General features: G+C 47.7%; 1 long non-coding RNA gene across 2 annotated transcripts; it reads right to left on the reverse strand.

The window, feature by feature from the left end:
* Positions 1-11,410: 11,410 nt before the first annotated feature.
* On the reverse strand, positions 11,411-17,813 carry LOC110306247. Of its 2 annotated transcripts, none has more exons than XR_002379239.1 (4): positions 17,552-17,813; positions 16,546-16,710; positions 11,929-12,019; positions 11,411-11,819 (listed from the first exon to the last, which is right to left on the reverse strand). It is a non-coding gene; the product is annotated as an uncharacterized LOC110306247 (long non-coding RNA). The 2 variants fall into 2 exon arrangements; XR_002379238.1 differs by having other exon boundaries at positions 11,929-12,064.
* Positions 17,814-19,993: the final 2,180 nt, after the last annotated feature.

Consider the following 19,993-nt stretch of genomic DNA (forward strand, 5'->3'; position numbering starts at 1 on the left):
CTTCTGTCTGTGACCTGGGATTATAAAAGCAAGCAATCCCTGACTAGGCCTGCCTAGCAAGACTCCCCTGTCCCCCAGGCAGGCCAGGTCTCTTCACTGATATCCTAAAAGAAAAAATGAGCAAATTAGGGAAGTTCAGTAGGCAGCAGATTCCTGACTAAGCATAGGGAAAGCCTGATGAGAAGCTATGAGTCTTGCAGGGCTCAGAGACAACCCTGGAGAGGACAGACAGTCCTAAGGAGGGGAGGGGGAAGGAGGGAGAGCGGAAGGGGAGGGACAGTGTAATTGTAACTACTCAGTGACTCTCCCAAGTGGGCCTTGATGCTGTCTATGCTTTACCTACATTTTCTTAGTTCTATGAGCGCTTCATTTGCACTTCTTCCAATGTCCCAGTTCAGAAGAGGACAGAAGACCACTCTCTTTTTGTCAAACAACTAATCTATTCATTTTTTTATTCTGTTAACAACTAGTTACTGGGTCCCACTGTATCCACCATGAATGGAAATCCCTCTATGGGTACCAGCATCTGAAGACGGTCAAGCCCCTTCTATTAAGTGGCCTTGGGTTTGCATAGAACTTTTGAGGCCCATTCTCATATATACTGACAGGCATACCCATGTCACTTATCATGGGGATGCAAGGCAAATGCCATGCAAATAGTTGTAGAGGATTATCTAAGGAGAGAGACAGAGAAAAAGTCTGTCTGTGTTAAATGTAGATTCAGCTCTTGGATTTCACAGCATTTCAGTCTGTGGTTGGTTGAACCCACAGTGAGACAAAGGCCAAACTTACACACATATATGTTATATACAACAGAAACAAGTTCACCCTCAACACAGTGACGGAGGACTAGCTGCTGTCTGCTGATTAATTGCCCTCGTTTTTGGCCAAGCCTCGCCTCAGAGCCTCCCTGGCCAGTCACAACACACAGGCCAGGGCTGGAATCCCCAAGTCAGGGCTGTGCCTTACCCAGCAACCCTTCTGCCTTGCTTGGCAGCAGCAGCCCCTCTGCCTTGCTTGGCAGCAGTCAGTCCTCCCTCTCCCAGCGCTGACCACGAGAACTGCTTTGCCATCTGGTTTGACCTGATTTCCCTCCTTTTCTTCCTTACACTGCAGGCTTGGGAGTCTGGGTGGGTGGTGCAGATGCAGCTGAGCTGGCAGATCAGTTGGGAGGCAGACTTTGCTCTTTTTAGAGGCCAATGGGCAGTCTCCTGGCATCAGGCCACTGGGGCCTTTGTGAAGGTATTCGGCCTAGAGACCAGCTATGCTAGCAGGTGGTATGGAAGACAGCATTGCTACACGTTCCTTCGGTCACTGAGCACTTGGGGCCACCAGCCTAGCTTTGTGCTGGGTCCTCTGTGCACCTTCTCACCCAGATGAATCCTGTCAGCCAGACAGACAGACTGAAGGCAGACAGACAGATGCAGTCACTTATTCGCTTTCATTTTGACTTTCATTCTGTCCAAAGTTGCCGTCACCATAGCAGGCTCTTATGTTTTTATTGCGAAAGGCATAAGTGTGATATAGGAAGAGTCTTCGGGTGACGTGTTCAGATTGCAGAAAAAAATGAAGGTAATGGGGAATTTTGAGAGAAGGCGAGAGCTGGGTGGGGCTGAGTAAAGAGAGCTCCGGCCTGCATGGGCATTCAGGCAGGGGCAGTTTGGCTGAGCAAAGGCTGGGCAGCCATACAAAAGTGGGCGTGTTGGGAGCCCAGGGCTGACTCAGACTGATGTCCCCTGCACAACAGAGAAGGAAGTGGGTGTTGAGAGAGGAGTCTCTCCATCTGCCCAGTGCCCTTAGTCCAGTCACTTGCCTCCCTGACTCTCAGATTTCTATCTTGTAAACCACATTTCATGATCTTCATCTGGCCTGTCCTATGGGGAACTCTGAAAGAAGCAGATTATGGGAGATGGGAGAGGCTTTAGGGAGGGGAGGGTGAAAGGCCCCAGGGGGGTCAAGATTACTTCAGTCACAGGGTAAGAAGGAGGAATTCCTGTGGCCAGCAGACCGGCTGGGCTAGAAAGAGTGGGCACAGCCTGCTTGCACAGGTGGCTGGGTGGGTGGGAAAGGCCAGGAGGCCAGTGCTTCCTGCAGCCTGGGATTCCAGAGTGTTTACAGGGTGAGGTATGTCAGAGGTCTGGAGGAAAGGCCTGGAAGGTGGAAGAGCAAGTGTGTCAAGGGTGCCTCTCCCCACCCAGCAGGCCCCCTATCCCTTTGGGTAGCACATGGTGGGGTGGCCCAGTGGGGGAGGGGTGAGAGAAAGTAACCCCACTTGTGCTCACCGATGACCTGACCAGTGTAGGCCACCGTGTTTCTCTAAGTGTCTAAAGTTGCCTCTCCAGTTCTGGCATCTAGAATTCTCTTCCTGGTTGTTCTGGACAGCCGATCCAGCACAGGCCTCCTACCGTCTTGGTTGTCACCTCCACTCTCTCAGCAGTCCCATGGTGAGCTTGTGTAGTCCTGTTTGTTTCATAACAGCCTTCCTCTAGCCCACCTGATTCTGGAAGCTTCCAGATCCCAGAGGAACATACTCCACAGCCAGTGAGATAAATTCTTTGAAGAATTTAAACCAGGAGACCAGAGCAATTAGACAGCGACAGCCCCTGTGACAAGGGCATATGAGCACTTGATTTTACTGACCCCTACTCTCCTGTGTGCTCCTTATTCCAGCCTGACTCATGTCAGTCTGAGCTGTCAGGTCTGATTGATGCTCAAATGTAGACAAAACAGCATTATGAGGACCTGTCTCCTGAAGCTGGGTGTGCTACAACTCAGTTCTTCAAGGAAAAAAAAAAGGAATAAAAATTAGAATACTCTATTATCTATGAGACAGACTCATGCTTACACGTGGTGCCTGCCAGCTCCCAGAAAGAGACTGTGCTGCGTATTGCTGGTGGAAATGCTACACACCACAGGCTCAGAAAGGTTTCCTAGAGCTGACACACAGATGAATGTAAGATAGAAGGGAAGCTAACGTGGGCTTGGGCTCTGGCAGGACCTCCATCCATCATTCATGTCAGTTTGAAGTCCGCAACCTGGGTGGCTTAGTGATAAGGACTTGTACCTACTCAGTGCAGGAGGGGGGTTGCATGAGGATGTCCCTTCCGTCAGGGCAGTGACAGGTTCAGTGATGGGACAAGCCTGGTCCTTGTCCTTTGCTGTGCTTCCTCCAGGGGAGGTAGTGCTGGAGGGTGGAGGGGCCTGAGTCCTGAAATAATGGACTCCAGGCTGCCTCCCTGCTGGAGGGGAGGGGCTGTGATGTGGTATGGTCTGTAGAGGGAACTGGATAAAAAACAGTTTGGGGCCCCAAAGAATTAAAAGAGTGGCCTTTGTCTTCCCTGAAGTCTGGCACCTTCTTGCCACCCGAGGTACTTTGCTGTTCTGCCATGTGACCTTTTCTGAATTTTAAGCTATTGTAGCAAACATTGCATAAAGACCTGAGATATAGGACCAACTAAGAAACACTTGGTTACAAATCCACTCTATACACTCAATGTGTGTAGACACTCAATCGTGTCCCGGCGATGCCACATTATGCTTACTTCATTTCCTGGAGATCAAAAGAAATGTGACCCTGAGTGACATTCCTGCTGATGTGGCCCAGGCATGCCCCTCCCTGAGGGAGAGGTGGGGAGGGCCTTCTTCAAGACAATAAAACTGTCTGGCATCTACCTCTGAAAGCATCTGCACTCCACAGCTTCCCTCAGCTGCACTGTTGAATGCCAGGTCCCTGAAGGTCCCTGCTGGTCAGTGTCACCTTTACAGCTAGGCTGAGTTAAACACATTCGCAGTCCTAGGAAATCTCTGTCGCATGGCATGAAAAAACATGGCTTTTTCTCTTTCCTGGACCCAGGGGAAGCAGCCTGTACTGAGAACCTTCTAGAAGGCTAGAATAGTGTTGATGTTGAAGGAAAAGAAGTGCAAGCAGGGGCACACAGAATGGAGAAGGCCCACGCAGCTCTTTCTGATGCCCATGGGTGCTCCTAGTGGTTACACTACCCCCACCTCTCTCCCAAAGAGACCCTGAAGCGCCACCCTCAGGAACATGGCCCCCAGATAAGGCTATGGTCAGTGTGAGGGGACAGACTACTCCCAGTAAAGCTTCTTTGGATGTCCTCTCAGAAGGCTTCCCAGACCAGGCCATAGCTAATCCTTCTCGAATTTTCCTTGGTAGCTCTAGGCTTATGCTTCTTGGATGCACAAAAAGGGCTCACATGGGCTCAGATCTGACCACCTTGCTTTCCTATTTAAAACCCAAGCTTCTCCACTCAGCTTCTCAGGCCCCGTGTGAATGACTCCGTGACTGTCTTTTCAGCTTTGGTCCTCAACCTCCCCCTTTTCCCTGAGAGTATGTGCTTCCAAATCTCACATCCTCCTCTTTCTTCTCCAGGGTGTTTGGTCCTCTGTGACTGTGTAGCTTTCTCCCTTCTCAGCTATCTCAGGCCTTCTATGGTGTTAGAGTGGAGTCGAATGTCCTGGGCCCCAAGTCAAAAGAGTTCTGCTCTGTGCCTGGTGTGTGGCCTGCTGTTCTCAGAGATTTGGGCTTCTCACCTCTAAGCTGGGCATCACAAAATCAGCATCATAAGACCACAGTGAAGAGCCAGCAAGAAGACAGGCATACAATACTGAGAGTAGAAATGATATCCCAAGGGCTCACTAAGCAGTAACCTTTGCCATTCCTTCATCTACCATCTCCTCCTTGAACAACCCTTAGCTGAATAAGCAGAGCATAGATTATTTAGCCAGCGAGGAGATTTGCAACCAGACTCTCCATGAGGACTTTGTGTGATACCATATAGAGGATACAAGTGGTGGCCACATTTGCTGGCATTTACTATCTCCCAGGCACCATGTGGGATGCTTAAACGCGTTAATCTGCTTCATCTCCCAATCCACTAATGGGAAGTTTGTAATTTATTTACCTGGCCGAGACCAACTTATCAAAGCCTATGATTTTTTTTTAAATGTTAAAATGGAGCCAACATGATAAGTCCATAAAAATTGTCTTTGACTTCGAATATTCCTTATATCCTAGGCTAGTGATGAACCCAAGGATTCTTTCTGGGGTTGAGGGGTAGCAGGCAGCTGCCACTCGGAGTCAGTCCTGATTCCTGCTGACCAACAATGTAGTGTCCTCTGTCATCGAGTGTGACGCTTTCCACTTATTCAACTGAAGTGTTGCCTGAAACCATATATGAGAGATACTTTCTTGCTTGTTAATTGATATAGGAGACCCCACCCACCATGGGCAGTACCACCAAGGCAAGTGGGTCTGGGCCGTGCAAGAAAGCTGAATGTAAATCAGAGGAATCAGCCAATGAGAATCATTCTACTTCAAGTTCCTGCCTTAAATTCCCGCCTTGCCTTTGTTTGTGATGTGCTGTGGCCTAGATACGTAATGCAAGTAAGCCCTTTCTCCCACGCTGATTTTGAATAGAGTGGTTAATTACAACAAGAAAAAACAAACTAAAAGACACATGCCACACACATGCACACATGTGCACATGCAGACTCAGACGCACGCGCACACACATGCACAGGCACAGGTGCACACCAGAATATCTAGGAAACTAGTTGGGAAGGTAGGAGGCAGAGAGGAACGACCAGCAAAGGGGTCAATAGCACTCCCTTGTCCCCACCACAGATAGCAGCACAGAGTGGACCTCAGTGTCTGAGCTCTGCTGCTGGCCCTACTGTACTGATCAGCAGTGCGGACCTAGGGGCACACTGGCATTTCATCAGGTCTGGGAGCTGCCTCAACTCCTTAAGAAGCCTCTCCTCCCAGCAGTCCCTGTGGTCAGGCCCTGCAAAGAACGCAGGTTTGTTTTCTCCGGAGCTGAGACTGGTCCCTTATCTCAGGCACTCTGACCATCACGTGATCTGGCAAGCTGCGCACAGGTTTTAGGGAAGTCTTTTTCTGACCTCCCTACCTCTGACCTCAGTCTCTGGTTCCTGTTGCTTCGAGACTGCGTGGTTACCTTTTATCCCCACAGACCGTGGAGCACCTGTTAGTCTAAGAGTTGCAGTAAATTTGGTAAGAAAAAATATTTAAAGCGATGACAGCAAATAATGTCTATCAGTGTTCTAGGGTTTAAAACATATCCTCGGTTTACAGGTGGTGACAGCTAGGCCTGCTGGCCTGCGTAGTAGCATTCATCCATCCATTTGAAAAATATTTATTGAGCAACTACAGGAACTGTGTCCTGTTGGAGTGCTGTGAGAATGATTATGTACCAAATAGGCATGGTTCCTGTATTCAACCAGACCACAGAGCAGGACTGGAGCTCAATGGGTAAGAACCTTGCTGTTCTTGCAGAGGACCTGAGTTCCATTTCCTGCACCTATAAGGTGGCTCAGCACTACCTGTAACTCCAGTTCCCGGGGATCCTATGCCCCCGTCTGGCCTCAGAGGGTACTACATGCATGTGATGCACATACATTCACACAGGTTCACACTTATATGCATAAATAAGAAAAAAAAATCTAGCCAGGTGTGGTAGCTCGTGACTTTAATCCCAGTACTTGGGAGGCAGAGGTAGGTGGATCTCTGAGTTCCAGCCTGGCCTGGTTTACAGATTGAGTTCTAGGACAGTAGGAGGTACACAGAGAAACCCTGTCTAAAAACAAATAGCAAGAAAATAAATAAATAAATAAAACTTAAAAACATTTTAGATTTCAGGATAGACATGGAAAGTGAATTGAAAACAATAAAAAGCAAAATAAGATCATGTGATTAATGTGGCAAAACACAAGGTGTCTAACAAAAAATGCTTTAAAAGAGGGACCCTGATGGACACTGTACTGGCTAGTTTTGTGTCAACTTGACACAGCTGGAGTTATCACAGAGAAAGGAGCTTCAGTTGAGGAAATGCCTCCAGATACAACTGTAAGGCATTTTCTCAATTAGTGATCAAGGGGGAAAGGCCCCTGTGGGTGGGACCATCTCTGGGTTGGCAGTCTTAGGTTCTATAAGAGAGCAGGCTGAGCAAGCCAGGAAAAGCAAGCCAGTAAAGAACATCCCTCCATGGCTTCTGCTTCAGCTCCTGCTTTCTGACCTGCTTGAGTTCCAGTCCTGACTTCCTTGGTGATGAACAGCAGTATGGAAGTGTAAGCCGAATAAACCCTTTCCTCCCCAACTTGTTTCTTGGTCATGATGTTTGTACGGGAATAGAAACCCTAAGACAGACACATACACACAGGTGTTCACAGTATCACTGCTTACAAGAGCTCAAAGCTAGAAGTAAGCCAGTGTCTATCAACAGCAAGAAAATAAAACATGGATGAGTACTGCCATCAGTAAGATGTTATTCAGCCTTGTAAGGGGAAGGTGTTTTGGACCCAGCCACCTGAGCTTTAAACATGAGATGTTGAGATCAGCCAATGGTGTAGGGACAAAGGGCAGTGGTACAGTGGTATGCTGTGTGTGTGCGTGCTTCTAATCCAAGCACTTGGAGGGCTGGGCCAGGAGAACAGTGAGTTCGAGGGCACCTTGGGCTACATAGCATGTTCTGTGCTGGCCTGGGCTATGAGGCTTCAGAACCTCCTCTCAACAATAAAGATAAAACTTCATTGTTCCAACTTAAATGAAGTCTCTAGACTAGATTCCCGAAGAAGACAGAAAATGGAGTGGCAACTGCTGCCGAGCTGGGGAAAGTGGGTGAGGAGGAGCTGCTTGGGGGTTGATGGTGGCGAGATGAAGGTCTACAGGTTGGGTACAGCAAACACACCGCACTTTGAGACCATCATTATGGCAGACTAGGCATTAGAGGAGGCTATTTTTACCATCTTTTATATAAAAGAGAGAGAGAGAGAGAGAGATAGGGGGGAGAAGGAATGATGGAGAAAGGGAGGGATGGATCCAGATCTCCAGGATGAGAAGCCTGTGCTACATCCTGGATTCCCACATGAATGTGAACAAGTCTTCCTGTCCCTTCGGGTGGCTGTTGAGTGTCCTGTAAGGTACTCATGGGAACCCCTACAACTGCACATGGTACACACAGGATGAAGGTGAAATATTCCCTATTGTTATCTCCAGTGCTAAATTAACAGCTGTTGGAATAAGCAGAGCAAGCGGGGCTTGAAAGAGCCAGTGGCTCCTACTCCTAAAGGAAGAAGCCTGTAAGCTTGGTCTTGTCCCATCCAAGTCACGTCCCTTTTCTAACCCTGAAGTGACTTCCTGTTACCTAGCACGCCTCAGCTGTCACAACTGATCATTCTTCCTCAAGATGCTGCCTTCACCTGTCCCAGGGACAGCACTTATTTGACTTTCTTTTCCCCTCCAAGTACCTCAGCCTCCTCTGTGGCCTGGCCCCTGCCTGCCTGCCCTCTGTACTTCAAGGTGCAATGACCTCTTTTCTCTTCCCACTCATTCTTGAGACCCCAGCCAGCCTTCTGGCATCCCCTACCACAAATGCATTCAGAACAGTCCCATCTCCACCTGGCCATTCCTTCAGTCTGGACTCAATATCGCCCTCCTATTCCACGCTGTCACAGGATGTCTAACTCAACATTCTAATAGGTGAGTCTAACATACACAAAATAAATAGCCTGTACCCAGTGTCTTAGTTAGGGTTTCCATTGCTATGAAGAGGCACCAGGACCAAGGCAACTCTTATAAAGGACACTTAATTGGGGCTGGCTTACAGGTTCAGTGGTTTAATCCATTATCATCAAGACGAGAGCATGACAGTATCCAGTCAGACATGGAGCTGGAGGAGCTGAAAGTTCTATGCCTTGATCCAAAGGCAGACAGGAGAAGACTGGCTCCCACATGGCTAGGAGGAGGGTCTCAAAGCCCACCCCCACAGTGACACACTTCTTCCAACAAGGCCACGCCCACTCCAACAAGGCCACACTTCCTAATAGTGCCACTCCTTGGGCGAAGCCTATTCAAACCACCACACCTAGCAACTGAGATTCCCATTGCTTCAACAAAAACCCTAGTACCATTTTTTTTTCTATTCCTCTCATATTTCACAGTCAACACACCAACAAAACCTGCCTGGTTAGCCTTTACACCATACCTAGAATCTATTCATCCAGTCCTAAGACTGTCATACTGTTTCAAGCCCTGATAGCCAACCTGTGCTAATAACTGGTATCTAATGAGGATTTTCCCTGTCTTTGACTTAAACTCACCTCTAAACAATTTATCTCCCAAATAACAATCAATGTTGTTCTTTGAAATGGTAAGATCACATCTCCTCTCTGACCTACACCTACATGGCCTCTCCTTTCATGTAGGGTAAAGGGCAAATGTGTATCATGTCTACCACAGCTATACTACCTAGAGGGCCAGAGTGGCCCTAAGGATGAGAGAGGAGAGGAAGGAACCTCTCTCCTCGCCCTGAGCCTGCACCCAGGGGAGGCAGGAGCACACACGCCTTCCTTTCCTTTCCGTGCACATTCCAGTTACTCAGAATGGAAATTGTAATTATGCAAATGAGAGTCTTCTTGAGGTTCTAAGTGAAGAGGATCCGTTGGTCTCTCAGATGAATAACTAAAAAAGATTAGAGCTAACTCTGTACTCCACCTCAGAGGGTTTGAGTATGGAAAGTAGTCAAGCTAGCATTTTGCAAGTACATAGTGGATCTTTTTTTCTAAAAGCTGTTTTAAAGTTCCCTGTTGTTCAGAACCCAAGGAATTTTGCCATTCTGCAAAGAGTTCTTCCTACGCATGGAGCCACCCCAGCAACTAAGCCAGCATGGAGATTTCTCCCCAGCCCACAACTCACCCACACACGCACGCTGTTGCTTTACGGTCTGGAGCAATGCAGTGGTGAGATTCTGTCACTTATGCACAGGCACACTCACAGTTGATGTATGACTTTGCTATAAATTGAAAGAGGGCCCCAGCAACCACTTACTACAAAAACATCATTAATTTTCTTTTAGATCCAGGGATGTCATGAAAACACAGCTTGCCCAGAGCCCCACATACTGAAGACTTGTCTTTGATGTTTCATATCTTTGGCCTAAACATTGAGGTGCAACCCTGGGCCACATATAACAGCCAGCCTTCTGCATTCCTGACCCAGGTAGCTAGGTGGCTGTTTCCTTGGGAGATTTCTTTTGTTCCCCAAATCCTCGGTGTCACCTTTGGGTTCTGCATCTGCTTCCTCATTGTTGTGGTGCTGCTGATGGAGGCTGTGGTTATCTACTGACTTTGGCTGAGGTTTCTAATTGGAGGTGGAGAAGCTGTCTACAGCCTCCTGGGTGGGCATGTTGGCTGACTGGTCTCACTACTGGGTTAAAACATGGTGAGCTAGGTTTGTTCTTGTTAGTTTCCCTACTAAGGAGTTGGTCAGGCTCCTGCCTGGAGTCTATTCCCCTAGCAGCTGGTGGGGATACTTTCACTCTATATAGTCCTGTGAAATACAGCTTTGTACTTTATAGCTCCTATGCAGCACGGCATCTAGTACCACTAATTCACCTTCCCCACGGAAGAGCACCCTGGATCTTATTATGATAGGGGAGGGGCATGTGATTGGAGTCCCAGTCAGGGTGAAGGAGTGATGTCTGTGTGGTGTTGTTACTGATGGAGGTGATACTGATGGGGCCAGCAGCAATGATGGATTTGGTGACAGTGGTGGTGGTGAGCTGGTAGTAGTGGTGGTAGAGCTAATGGTGGTCTTAGGGGTCTAACCTGCAGCCATTATGGCTGAGCTGGCAGTAGTGGTGACTATGGTGGTACTGAGGGGGCTGCTCTTGCAGTGGTGACTGGGATGTACTGTGGGGGCTGCTGCTGCTGCAGTAGTGACTGGGATGTACTGTGGGTGCTGCTGCTGCTTCTGCTGGTTCCTCCTGCTCCTTCTCCCTCTCTGATGTCTCCTACTCCTCACCCTGGCACACAACCATTGGCACTCCTAACTCCTGTCAAATTCTGGACAACTCTGGCTTTTCTCTTAGGTGACTGCTTCCTCCAGTTGGCAAACACATTACTATTCAGCCACCTGCTTCCCTCCCTTTACAGAGGTTTCCTGACACAGCCACACCTCCATGTTCTTTGTCTATATAAATGTATCCCCGCTTCCATCCCATGATCATTTCTGTGGGGTTTAGGGATGAAGTGGGTTTTTAAATAGAAGTTCCCCACTGCCTTTGGAACAAGGCTTTATATCTTACATCTTCTTTTCAGATTTCCTCTTTTCATTTGATTTTCTATATAGAGAGTAAGATCCACCCCACATGTCCCGGGCAAGCTTGGATCCTGGGTCTCTATTTCTCAAAATCTGAAGAGTCTGGGGATCTTCAAGTTTTGAGGATTTTTATAAGAAGAATTTTATTTTTTTTTTTTAAAAAAAGCATGCTTAAGCAAAGTTTTGGAAAATTAAATCCAATTTTAAACATTTACATTTACCAAATATTTGCTTCCAATACTGAAAACAAAACACAAAGCAATATAATTGTGCACTGTTCACAAGATAATTACAGAATTTATTAAATATATTAATTCATAATACATAGGCAGAGTAGCACAGTAATGAGATGCGAGGCTGAACAAGGGTGAACCGGAATGATGGATGTGTTCTTTGCATTTCATTTCAACTCATTTAGACACAGAATTAGCCTTCAGAGTCAGGATTTCCATAATGACAGTGGCCCTGCACGTGCTCCACTCAAGCTCACATGCCTTGCCTCAGCCAGCTCCAGACAGCACAGCACAGCTTCCCATAGGCGGTGAGAACTTAAGTTGCCTGCCTATGAGAGGCAGTGCTGTGTGCAAAGGTCTGCAGCCTGCCTGCTTACAGCAGCTGCTTCTTGCAACATTGGCAAGCTTTGCCCATGAACATGTCTTGGGACTAAATGTCCTCTTGGGCCCTGACAAAGGGGATTAAATGGCTGTCTTAGGTACAGCTTCATTGCTGTGAAGGGACGCCATGACCAAGGCAACTCGTATAAAGGAAAACATTTAATTAGGCTGGCTTACAGTTTCAGAGGTTAAGTCCATTATCACCATGGGGAGAAGCATGGCAGCATGCAAGCAGACATGGTGCTGGAGAGAGCTGAGAGTTCTGCATCTTGAAAGTAGCCAGGCAGAGACTCTGATTCCACACTGGGCAGAACTTGAGCATAGGAGATGTCAGAGCCTATCCCCACAGTGACAAACTTCCTCCAACGAGGCCATATCTACTCAAACAAGACCACATTTCCTAATAATGCCACTCCTTATGGCTAAGCAGTCAAACACGTGAGTCTATGGGGGCCAAACCTATTCAAACCACAATGACCAACATGGCTTCTCTTCCTTTAAGACACTTAGTGCTACTGGGAATTCCACAAAGCCTTGGAACCTAGCTTGGATATTTCTCTTTGCAGCATACTCTAACACTTAAAGAAATACAAAAGGGGAAAATCTGCCTGCTTGCTCAAGAGAAAAATATCAAGCTTTGCTTTGCCACATTTTCTCCCCCTCAGTATTGTCACAGGTGTACAAGTATGCGCACGCGAGCACACACACACACACACACACACACACACACACACACACACAGAGAGAGAGAGAGAGCACGTGAGAGAATCAGCTTGAAATAAAGCAATTGGACCCGATCAGACTTGGATTCAGATCCCATCTTCTCTCTTCGCTTTAACAAATGCACAGACTTAGACCGACTTGAACCCTTGATAGATCCTCTGAGGTACAGTTTTCACGAATACGAGCAGAATAGCAATGGTATCAATCGCATATATTATTTCAGGATAAAATAATGCAAAATAATACATGCAGAATTATGCTGGTCACAGCTACAGCTGTTTAGTGTTCATGGAACAGTAGCTGAACTCCTTCCCTTGACTCCTGAATTTAGCAAGTCTTTATTAAGTACAAGGCAGCAGGGAACAGATGTGGACAGAGCCAGATGTGGACATTTCCACCGACGAGTGCTGTGTACTAAGGACTCCAGCTCACAAGACCAGCAAGCTGTGAGGATGGAACAGGCCTGGATCATGAACATGAGATCTGGCTGACAGAAGTAGAGGGGTTTTTTGAGAACTTGTAGAAAGAAGAGTTGGTACTTTCCACCTTTGTGACTGAGCATCACAGTCCAAGCACCCCTGATGCTTGCGATTGCCTAATTTTCCCATAACTCCTAATGGCTGCATGACATCATCCTGCTTCTAGGTGTTGTGATCTCACTCTCACCCTTCCCTGTCATTTGATTTCTCAGCTATCAATTTGGAGCTATCACAGGCATCCCTACAACAAACATACACCTGACGGTTCTGCCCCTTGGGAATTATTTCCAGGTCATCCAGCCTGGGTCAAGGGCTATGAGCACTCTTGTCAGCTCTCTGTCAAGTTCTTGTCAATGGATTCACACACCAGGTGTTATGACTTGATGTAGTTTGTCAGAATGGGCTGAAGTAGAACTTCCCCGTTGTTCAGTTTTGACTTATTTTGATATGTTGTCTGATGGGGAGAGTGCCCAGTCGCCAGGCAGGAGGGGAAAAGGAAGCATTTCTTGTTGATGTGAGAGAATCCCTGAGACAGGGCCATTTATAAAGAAGAAAAGTTTGTTTGCCTCATGCCTCACGGCATTGCAAGTCTAGGAGCCTGGCACCAGCACCTGCCTAACATGTGGGGAGCCCTCCTGGTGTGGTAACAGAAATCAGACAGGTATGCCAACCCAGATGTGTCTTCCTGCACTTGGCCATCATGGGTCCACCCTCATGACCTCACCTAATCTCAGTCATCTCACAGGTGACACCTCCAGCCACCATGAATGTGTGCTGCACATTACACTTCCACCACATGACTGTGGAGCAGGGACAGGGGAGGACAGACAGACACATTCAAACCACAGCATCCGTGGAAGCTCACCCCAGGACAGAGGGAGAGGGTCAACCTGGAGGAAGTCCTGAACTAGAGGAGGTGCGGGAAAAGGCTCTGTTCTTCTTGTGTGCCCCAACCCCCCCACCTCATGGCTGTTGATCAGAGAAGATGGCAGCGGGATGACAAGGCCAACCAGCCACACGGGATCTGGCTTTTCCAGCTCTAGGGGTGGGGACTCTGGAAGTGGGTATGGCAGAAGCATCAGGGAGGGGTTGAGAACATGGCCCTGGCAGGGCAGAAAGGGAAGCTGGTGCCAGCTGCCCACAACCATGGTGCAGGGACTACAGTACAGTGTTTGCCGGAGGAAGAAGCTAAGGAGGGCAATGGTGCACAGCGTGAGAGACATCTGCAGTGCCTTGGGCTTCAGCGTGGGGACACCGAGTGCCTGAGAAAGGCTATTGTGAATAGATTTGAGAACTGTGGAGTTCAGCAATGGGTGGCCACACTGCACCAAAGCCAGATGACACCAAGCATCCTTGGGCAGACCCCATCTGGGTACCAGACTAGACCAGGCAGTCCACAATGTGAAGAGTGTAGCAGAATCATCACCTCGGTTTCTATCTGTCTTAAACACCAGCTGCTCCCGTACGCTACCCATGTCTGTTTACCTACAACGAGGAAATGATGGAGTTTGGGTACTTTATAAAGAAGAGAGGTTCATGTAGTTCACAGTGTACAGGCTGAAAGACTGAATGGCAAGGCTCTGACAACAGCCTCTCTGGCTATGTCCCATCTTTGAGACAGCCATGAAACCTACATGACAGACAGGAAGACAGCACAGGAAGGGGACAAGTCATGCTCACAAGAACTATTAAACCACCACAGAATTACCCTGCTTCCTTCTGACATGACCCCCACCCACCACCTCTGCCTCTTAATGTCCTCATTCTGGGAACTGGGCTTTTAATGTAAGAACCCTTGGGGTACAGTCTGGTCACACCTAAGCCATAGCAATGTCTGCATCACAGAGGGGAAAGGATATGAAATCCCTGGGGACTTGGGAAGGAGGGAGGAAGTAACAGAGATGGGAAAGGGATGACTTAGGAGAAAGCAAGACTGTGGGCAGCGCGTGTACGGGGAAGTGGTTCCTCTTCCTCTACTCCCCCAACCCCCACATCGTCAGTTAAAGCCACGCTGCTCATGAACATGCTTTGTGGAAAATAAAGCTCAGATCCAGTCCTGAACTGCTGTGGGGTAGACTGGACGCGACCACATGGCGGCTGGGAACCCTGAGGTAGGTCCTGTAGAGCCCACCAAGGGCTGTGTCACACGGTAACTCTTTTCTGGACACTCCCATCCCTCTGTGTTAAGTGTCCTGCAGCAACCATGGCAGGACCCCAGCAAGAGACAGCCTCCATCCACCTCTCTCTTTGCCCACTTTGGAGCCAGCATTATTAAGCAGGCCGTTTGATTTCACAACCTTTTTCCTGTGGTCAGAGTGGCACAGAATAGCTAGGGTACTGAGTACCTGGGGGACCATTCTGCCGTGTGGACAAGGAAATAGCACAGCAGCAGCCTGTACAGGTGGGGGCTAGCTCGTGACAAAACTAGAGGTGGTGCTGGTGGGTGGAATGTCCAGAGTTGGCTTTCTACTGTTGCCACAGCTGCTGTTCCCTAGCAACAGCGGCAGGCCCAGGTTTGCTGGTGGATCTGTGAGTTGGAGGTAATTGCCTGCCACTGGTATTTCCTCTAGCAATCCCTTAAGATGATGTGATACAACTTTGACCAGCGGGGCTTAAAAGGAAGTGTGCCGAGAGCTTCCAGGGAAGTTTTTGTTTACCTCATTTTAAAAACTAAGTGGGCCCTGCTCTGGTAACACGCCCACCTTCAACCTGCCTAGAAAACCCACCTTCAACCTGCCTAGAACAGGTGCTACGAGGGCACTGAAGGCTTCGCTGTTTGCTAGGAACCTTACAAACCCAGGCAGCACTCTACCCACAAGCCTCATGCCCAGTCCAGCACTTCTTGCTTTTTATTCTGAGACAGGGCCTCGACAATCTGCTCTGGCTCATCTTGCACTACAGCCCAGGCTGACCTTGAACATGCTATTCACAACCTCACCCTCCTGAGTAGCAATGGTTTGGTTTACTCATGCCACTGGGCAGCTCTGGCTGGTATCATGTGACTCTGAGAGATAAATATGAGGAAAGAGGCCAAGGGAATTTGAGTCAGTGGCCTGGCATTTGTAAGCCTCAGAAGCAAGGCTACCAGCTGCCCGCTCTAGACTCTGGCTATAAACGAGGTTATGCATCAGCTACCTGTAGCCAAAGCCATTCCTAACAGATCCAACACTGAGCTGCGCAAGGAGCGAGAGACCCAAGTAGACCCGGAGACTCCACGGTTAGCAGGCCCTGCAAAATCATATGCTATTTGTTTCCATTCCCCAAAAGTGTCCTGACATCATCATGCCTCAGAGATGACTCAGGGAATCACCCCCCTGTGCCTGTCAGAGCTCAGCTGATTTCGAACAAGTATTGAGAATGTGGGTTCCATGGAAACTGACAATGAAGAAACAGCAACGGAGGAAAGGAGGCATTTGAATCACAGTGCTGCAACCCTGAAAAATCCCAGCTTACCTCTGTCTACTAGCAGTTCACGCCCACCTGTTTCTCTGCTCACCTAATCTAGGTTGTCCCTGTCTCACTGCATCTCTCCCCGAGGCCCAAGGTGACTATTGCACGAGCTTCCTGCAAGTGACAATCATTTCTTAGTTACCTTGTTAGCCCTGGTGCCCAGATAGGGCGTGGCATGGTTTAGGAGCCCAGTCTGGAATGGAGGATACAATAAATGGATGCAGGAATCCTCCTGGTAGCAGGAGCAGAGCTGTGGGTTTTCAAGACTGAGCTGTCAACTTTCAGTAGAGCTGAAGATGAGATGGAACTGCAAGGACGAACATGGGCGAACTACATGGGCAAACAGCTACCACTTGTATTCTAGAATCATACGGCCTTGTGTGGTTTGAGACAGTCTTCCAGCTCTGTGGCTAGCCCCACTTGCGTACCTCTTCCAGAGTGTGGCTTTCATGGAACCCATTGTCATTAGTGGGGGCTGCTGCTTATACGGCATGAGGAATGGGGGTTGCAATATTCCTGCCTTTGTGCCTGAAGGCCTCAGTCTTCTCTCTCTCCACCAAGGCTTGTTACACACTGCTGGCCTCACCCCAGCATCTGACCCAGTTAATCTGGGATACGGCTAGGGAGACATTTCTAGAAGGCAGTGACTGAGCAGGAGAGTCATAGAGCAGACTATACTTGGTAAAAGGTGGGGAGGAGGAAAAGCAAAGCAAAGAGAATTACAACAAAATCCCCAACAGAAATTCAACTACTTGGAGGTTCTAGCTCAAAGCATACTAAGGCTTTATGCTACAGGTGGAGAAACAGGTCCAGAACGTCCCCTTGTTTTCCAGCCATCCCATGAGGACAGCTAAACACGGTATTGCTGAACAAAGCATCTATCTAGCTTTAGCTTCAGAAAATGAGACCAAATTTTCCAACAAATTGCCTTGATGAGGTTTCTGAATGCCCTTTTCTTAAGGTAGGGAAGTTTGAAGGAGAGATGGAAAACAGGACACCTGTTTCGTTACCCCAACTGGAAATAGGCTCAGCTATTTCCCCCAGGGTAGCATATGAATATTCTCTCCTCCCACATTTGCTGGAACCCAAGAACTTTATTCTAATTTTTAAAAAATTATTACTATTATTTGAGTTTTTGAGATACTTACTGTGTAGCCCTGGGTAGCCTTGAACTCAGGGATCCCCCTGCCTCTGCCTTTGCCTCTGAGTGCTCAGCCCTCACAGCCTTGTTGTAAAGGTGCAATACCCAACACTGTAGTCAGAAAAGTGGCCAGACAAATGGAGCTAGCCCCTGAGAGTGAAAATACCAGTTTGCCCAAACCCTAAACATAGAAACAAGTGGGGATTGGGGGAGTTTCTATCAGCCAGGCTCAAGAGCCAGGCTAACTCAGCATCGAGGCTGCACTCCCTGCCCTGGGAAAATCAGAGCAGGGCATGTGACTGTGGGTAGCCAGGGAGATGGTTTTGAGCATTTTCCATTCGTGAACACAGATATGCCTCGAGCATATCTATGTCAAAATCTATGTCGAATCCCTGGCCTGGGGTGTTCCACCCCTAATCTCCCAAGGGCAGAGGGTGAAGCCCTGCATAGCAGGTGAATATGGCACATGGCTGCTCCATTCTCATAGTTTCACAATTTCACATTTTGCTCAATTTGCGTGATGTTCCAATGACAGATGACTAAGCCAAAGTACCGATGTGGTTACCATGGCACCCTGCCATCCAACACAGCTGTGGAGCCACCCAGATTTGGAAGGAGTGTCCTGGGGGTCAGTCCCAGCTCTCAGATAGGTGTCAACAGAAGTCAGCTGGCTCACTGTGCTGGGCGTGGCTTGGCATCTGCTGAGCAAACACGCAGCATCTTCCTGGGAGGCCACCTTGACACACTTTGGCCCAACCTGTTCTCCTGAAGCTGGGGTTTTGTAAGAGGCCAAATTCCAGGCTGGGGCAGAATAAACAAGAGTACATGGCTAATGATTGTTGAGTTTGCCTGGAACACAACTGACCGCACATTTCAGAGGAGACTTTCCAACCCCACCTGACCTATGCCTACTGTTTATAGTGAAGCTATGAACAACCAGGGGCTTCCAGGTCCCCATGGTGTCTGCTGGTGATTTCTCTCTGTCCTTTGAAGAGTAACAGAGACATACCTGTTATCAATTTGGAGTTCTCTGTCTTAATCTGCTTAACAAGTAAATAATATCTTTCTGCTTAAAACCTTACACCCATCTATCACTTCACAGTCTTCAAAAAGATTCCCAATTCTACCAAGGTTTCAGTTTTGGGAGAGTGGGAATGGCAGTTCAAGCTCAGAGAGGGCCCAAAGACACACAGCCAGGAGATGTCTGGGTCAGAAGTTGAGGTTTTTTTACAAGCAAGTCAGGCAAAAACTGTGCTTATATTTGGTTTTCTGGCTTGGGAGATAAACTTCCTCTCTTGGTGGAGATACTGGGTCTAGAGTTGGAGGGTATGAGAGGGAACCAATGTATTTCCACCTCGGAGGTGGCTCAGAATATTGCCTCCACCTTCTGTTTAAATATAGCCACAGCCCTCCAATTGCAGTATCTATTTACCCTCTTTTGGGGTTCTGGGGAACCTCATACTTCTTAAGCATACACACACCAGTGAGCCCCATGCTCAACCCCCCTGAGAAGTCAGAGAAAGCAGCCAGCGGTTAGACAGTTGTTTCTGGCCTGCTACCATCCTGCCAAGATCTGAGCTTTCTAACCACTTATGACTTTGCACTTGATAGACTTCAAAACACACACACACACAGATGCGCACACTCATGTACACATAAACACACATATTTTAGGTTTGTTGTTTTATTTTATGTGTATGAGCATTTTTATGCATGTATGCATACTGTATGTATGCCTGGTGTCCTCAGAAGCCAGCAGGACTCAGATATCCTGAAACTGGAGTTATGAATGGCTTTGAATTATCACGTGACTGCTGGGAATTGAAACTGGAGCCCCTGGAAGAACAGCAAATGATCTGAACCACTGAGCCATCCCTTTAGCCCCTGTACTTGAAAAACCCAAGGTATATAAACTAGGTTAAAAATCAAGCATTTACCGATAGTAAATCATAAATAAATTTATTTTAAAATAATTCTTACCAGTTATACACAAATAATTATACTGTTGCTTAAAGATGTGTTTGTGTATTCGTACACAGAAAATTACTTCTTGGCTGGAGTGCTGATATCAAGGTATACAGAGAACCTTCAATATTGTTCAGAGTTGGTCAATATTTTGATTTTATAGTCGTGAATGTTGAGAACGCCAATCCACATAAGTTGGTAATAAAACAAGGCAGAACAATGTTTAGGGCCATTTCACAGCTTGCTGGGAATTCTGGCCTAATCCCAATACAAAATTCATCGAATAATTTTAAAAAATGAAACTCAAATGTGATGTTAACTTAACTCAAACAGCAAACTTTCTAATCAAACTCTACATCACAGCACAAACCAGAGCTGTTCTGATTGGCTGTGTGCATGCTGAGAAGTGGTGGGAGGGTACATCTGAAACCTTTGGAGTTTTGTTTTTTTGTTTTTCACTTAAACCATTCTGCTCTTGTGGGAG

The sequence above is a fragment of the Mus caroli genome, chromosome 11, assembly GCF_900094665.2.
Source record: "Mus caroli chromosome 11, CAROLI_EIJ_v1.1, whole genome shotgun sequence".
Taxonomy (NCBI): domain Eukaryota; kingdom Metazoa; phylum Chordata; class Mammalia; order Rodentia; family Muridae; genus Mus; species Mus caroli.